The following is a 6,000-nucleotide window of genomic DNA, read 5'->3' as shown; positions in this document are numbered from 1 at the left end:
TGCCATTATACGAAGACGTTTTTGGATCCCTAGATTACACACAGCAATTCAAAATTGCATTAGAAATTGTGTAAAATGTTTACGATATAATGGAAAGGTCCAAGAACAATTCATGGCTAATTTACCAAAATCTCGTGTTATACCTAACAACCCTTTTCACATAACTGGTGTTGACTATGCAGGTCCTGTCAATGTAAAATGTCATGGTGGAAGAAACAAAGTTGTTTTTAAGGCATATATTGCAGTATTTGTATGCTTTGTTACCAAAGCAATACATCTTGAATTAGTAGGCAATCTCTCTTCACAAGCATTCATAAGTGCTTTACACCGTTTTATATCACGCAGAGGGCTTCCAAAGGAAATTCACTCTGATAATGGCAAAACCTTTGTTGGAGCCAAACCAATTCTAGACAAGAATTTCAAAGAATTCTTGCGAATAAATCACGATAAAATTATAAATTTTGCCCAAACACAAAACATAGAGTGGCATTTTATACCACCATATGCACCACATTGGGGTGGCCTATGGGAAAGTAATATTAAAAGTATAAAAAGACATTTACGAAATATTACATATGACTCACACTATAATTTGATGAATACACAACATTACTATGTCAAATTGAAGCCATACTCAACTCAAGGCCATTAACGCCAATAAGTAATAATCCAGATAACCTGGAAGTGCTAACTCCAGCACATTTTCTTATTGGAAGACCAATTACTTCTTTGCCAGAACAAAATTATATTAATATTCCAGAATCTAGACTTCTATATTGGCAACAAATTCAAAAGAAAACACAAATGTTTTGGAAACAATGGTCTTCTGATTACTTACACACTCTACAACAACGAAATAAATGGCGTACAAACTCCAGAGGTCTGCAAATAGGAGATTTAGTAATAATTAAAGAACTAAATCAACCTCCTGTAAATTGGCCTATGGGACGAGTAATTCAATTACATCAAGGAAAGGATAATCGCATAAGATTAGTAACTTTACAAACACATAAAGGACATATTCAACGAACAATATCAAATCTAATATATTTACCTATTAATTAAAATAGGTAATGGACCTAATCTAAAATCTGGTACCAGTCTCTATGGATAAATTAAAAAAAAAAAATAATAATAATATAATAACAATAATATATAAACTCATCCATTTATAAAACAACTTGTAAAGGTCCTATTTAAAAAGTCCTTATATATATAAAAAAAAAATGAAAAATAAAAAAAAAAAAAAAAACTTTCCTTATAAATCTAAATAATGTATATTCGATCCTTTCAGATCGAATGGGGGGAGTTTGGTAAATATGTCTTACTTAAGGTTTGCTAAGCAAATATATTATAAATTAACTTTAAGCTGTATTCTTTAATAATGTAATAATGTTCATAAGTAAAATTGATTCTCATACAATACAGTCCATAATTTCTTTAGTAATCAACCAACATACATGAGGTGAATTGAAATGCACTAAAACATGTAAAAACATCGAATGGAATGTTTATACGAGTTTCAAACGCCAATTTCAACGTAGTGTGACCAATTCTCCCCCTTTGTAGATCCCAAGCCCTCCAAAATTTTTTTCCTACCCATCCTCTGTAATATTGGTCCAGTTGGAAAAATTCTGCAATTGTCATGTCCTAGTTCATGTTCATTTAATTTTAAATCAAAGTACAGCTTAACACAGGGATGAGGCCCGGCTCAGGACCAGGATCCAAAACCCGAAAAAGCCACGATTATTTCCTTGAAGCCCGAATGTCCAAGCCCCAAAACCTTAAAAACTGTAACCTACAAAGCCCTGGCCCAAAGCTCAAAACCTTTTCCTCTGAAAAGCAAGCCCAGAACGTGAGCCCCGAAACTCAAACTGTGATCAGGGCTTTTTGGGGCTTGTAAATTTTGTAAATTTCTATTGTAATTACCGTTCTGTGCATCTCAAAAGTCAAAAATGATGATTTTCAAAAAAAATTCAGAACTTCAGCAAAAAGTTTAATATTTTAAGGGGTTTTTGGTATTTTGGTACAGTAGGTATATATATTCTGTAGGTAGTTCAATGTTATTTGAAAAATGACACTTGAAAATATAAAAAATTTGGACAGTAATTAAAAACTCCAAAAAAATTCAATTCTGATTTTAAAAAAGCAGTTCCATTCAAATAATTTTGAAAAAAGCAATCGGAATCTGCCCTTAAAATGTTTTTTTTTCAACAGAAAATCAAATAAGATTTTACTTTATTCTTCACTAAAATTGCAATTTCAAGCCCCAAAAAGCCCCGGAAAGCCCTGAACACTTCATTCAAGCCCTGGGCACTGAGCCTTGAAACCTAAACCCAAAGTTTCCTGAGCCCAAATCCAAGCCCAAGCCCCGGGACCCGAAACCTGAAAAAAAATCGTTCGGGGCATCATCCCTGGCTTAACATCAGCCCCTCCCCCCTCCCACATACATTTTTTTTGTATTCATTATTTGTAATTGAGGTCACTCGTTCGGTAACTGCAACATTTGTGTGGTGGGTGAGGAGGGGTATTTTCAACTTTGAATAATTTGATGTCATAATTTATTTCACTACACCTGAGTGAGGTCAAAAATGATTTAAGGATCATTGTATTTCATAATTATCTATCATGACTCGTAAATCGTATTCAAAAATGAAAATTCACATATTTGGTTGACTGCAAAGCCTTACTTACGAGGCTGAATTCCCCGATTTCGGGAAAGCTCATCCGGGACAGGTGGGTACACCCTAGGGTTAGTGTTTTTGGTATAAAAATAGGACAATGTACCAAAATTCGCTTGCCCCTGAGAGTTTCCCAATGGCCCCATTTTTTTCACCGATTTTCTTGGGCTATTAAATTACGTTCATATGGGCTTCAATTGTACAGAACAGAAGGAAAAAATGTTAGTAGGTGGAGGGAGAGGCTGATGTTAATAAGCTGTACTTTGACTTAAAATTAAATGTACATGAACTAGGACATGACAATTGCAGAATTTTTCCAACTGGACCAATATTACAGAAGATGGGTTGGAAAAAATTTTTGGAGGGCTTGGGATCTACAAAAAATATTACGATCATTATTAAACATCAACGTTATGGCGCTACTCCAAACCGCCTTATGTTCGAAGTGCCATGGCTCATCTGATGGAAAATTTGACGTAGAACAACATATTTGTTCCAACCATTTTTGCGCTAGAGTCCATATTTTTTGAGATTTTGGGGGGCTAAGATCCACAATTTGGGGGAAGCTCACCCGGGACAGTATGGGACTCCTCGGATTAATTTTTAGGACATCGAAATGGACCAATAGACCAATAGACCAATAGACCAAAAATCAGCTTGCCACCTCGATTTTCCCTATTCATCGATGCAAATTTTACTGGACTAACACCCTGTAATCGATCCAAGACGGTTTTTCAAAAATTGAGGGGAGGGGGAACAAAAAAAAGAGTAGGTACGTGCATATAAAAAAGCACAAACGAAGCACAAACGATTGACACGATTTTTACCCCTCTAACACAACGTGGTCCATTTTCATTTACACAGGCAGAACAAAATGATTTTTCAAAAAAAGATGGAAGGGAGGGAGCACAAAAAAAAGAGTACGTGCACAAAAGAGCACAAACCAAGCACAAACGATTGACACCATTTTCACCCCCCTAACGCAAAGTGGTCGATTTTCATTTCCCCAGGCCGGCCACTACGATTTTTCAAAAATTGAGGGCAGGGGGGAGCACAAAAAAGAAGAGTACGTGCACAAAAGAGCACAAACGAAGCACAAACGATTGACTCCACTTTCACCCTCCTAATGCAAAGTGGTCGATTTCATCGATTTTCATTTCCCTAGGTCGACCATTTCAACCAAAATGTTTTTTTTTAAAATTGAGGGACATGGGGGGAGCACAAAAAAAAAGAGGAAGTGCACAAAAGAACACAAACGAAGCACAAACGATTGACACCACTTTCACCCCCCCCCCTACCTGAAAGTGGTCGTTCTGGGGAAATGGACCTCAATTCTTCAAGAGTAAAACATCATTATTTTTGATGGGAGAAGTCAATTTTTCTCTACTCTTACTTTAGTCAGAAGAAAGGAAAGTGATCTAGCCCGAGCGAAGCGAGGGCGAAAGGTTTTGAATATTTAATATTTCAAGGAGTAAAAATCAATGGTTTACCCGAGCGAAGCGAGGGAGAAAATTTTTTTTCATTACTGATATCATGAAAGTGCGTTTTCCCACTCCTGCGCTGACGCACGAAAGCAGCTCTTTTATTGGCAACGCGAGAAGTATTGTTCCGTGCATTTACGAGGACTGAAAAGTTACTTTTCGGTCCTAGGACTGAAATTAAATGTGCGTATGGTGCTGAAAACGCGTTTTTTTTGCATAGTAAATTACATATTTTTTCTCACTTGGGGGTGGGGGAAATAAGATTAATTTTGGGGGGAAGAGAAAATATGAAAAATTTTCCACTCCCCCCCAAAAAAAAATCATTTTTGATGAGTTACTCATCAAGAAACCCCCATCACAGCACCTCTGGGCCGTGAAATTAAATTAATAATATTTTCAACTCTAATAATAATTCATAAATATGAATATTCATTACAAAGTACGTATTAGGTACTTATACCTATGTTATCTTCAACTCGATGCTGAGAAAAAAGTTCTCAAATTCGACAAATTTGTTAGGTAGCTTTAAAGTTTGCGATTAAAAACAACTATTTTATTTTATTGAAGCCTGACACCTCGAAACATTTTAATCATAATCCAGTCGTAATTCTTTCACTTTTTCATTACAGACCAGCAATAATCATACGAATGTTATGGCCAACAATGCCGAAAAAACTTATCAAAATGTTCAACATGTCATTGGTAGACAAAAACGTACAAGATTATTTCATAGATATCGTCGATAGAACCATTAAATACAGGGAACAGAAAAACATTCCAAGAAACGATTTCCTCGACTTGTTAATTGCTTTGAAGAACAACACTCTTCTGCAAAAATACAAAGACAGTATACCGCCGATAATGAGGATTTGCAAAAATTCCTCGAACAAATTGGCGATAAATGCACGAAAAGTCGTCAGAGTGTCTACTAAAATCAAAAAAGCGAATTTCTCGCCTTTTTCTTGCTTTTTTCTTGCTTCCAAAAATGAAATTTCTTACCCCTCTTCTTATTTACGCATAGATAATCTTCGCTAACCCCTTCAACCCCCCCCCCAAAAAAAAAAATTCTCAACAAATTATTCTTCAAAGCAGAGAAGTGAATTAATTTCTCAAATGAAAAAATAGTAATAAAAAACGTAATGAAAACAAACGTTGAGGCAAGTCTACTGAAGTGAATTCAATCCTATGATGACAACAGTAACAAAAATATAAAAAGTAAACTTGAATGCGGATCAAAGTCATGTTATTTGGGGGGAGGGGGAATATGATGTCATTTTTCCGACAAAAAATTGTTATTTTTCTGACAAAAATCAAAATTTTAACGTGCTAAATACCAGTGACATATACAATTGAAGGGCCCAGTTCCAAGTCGGCCTAAGTCCATTTTTATCATTTTTGAGTTAGCAGCGCCATCTGGTGGTACAGGTTGATTAACACCTTTACCACCTTGTCCCAACACCTGACGTTACTTTTTTCGCTCAGGAGCGCTGTTTTGCCGGATCAGGGGAGAAAAACCGAATATTTTATTCATTTTTTTTTTCAGAATAGACGAAATTTGAAGGTGCTTTGAATGAAATTGTTTCAAAAATGTATTAAATTAATGATTCGTGAATTTTTTTTTTGAAAAAACGCATTTTTTCAGCTCTTTTTCGAAATTTTTAACATCAGATAATTCCAAAGTGGCCTAAGTCCACTTTTTCTGACTCTTTGACGCGCTCTGGAGCTGAAAATACGCAAAATTAAAAAAATACCAATACAGTACTTTAAAGCAGAAAGATCAACCTTCACAACCATATAATCACATCATTCATTATTGAAGCGGAAGGGCGAGAAAAACA

The sequence above is a fragment of the Planococcus citri genome, chromosome 1 (genome assembly GCF_950023065.1).
Source record: "Planococcus citri chromosome 1, ihPlaCitr1.1, whole genome shotgun sequence".
NCBI classification, from domain to species: domain Eukaryota; kingdom Metazoa; phylum Arthropoda; class Insecta; order Hemiptera; family Pseudococcidae; genus Planococcus; species Planococcus citri.
This window is presented reverse-complemented; position numbering follows the sequence as displayed.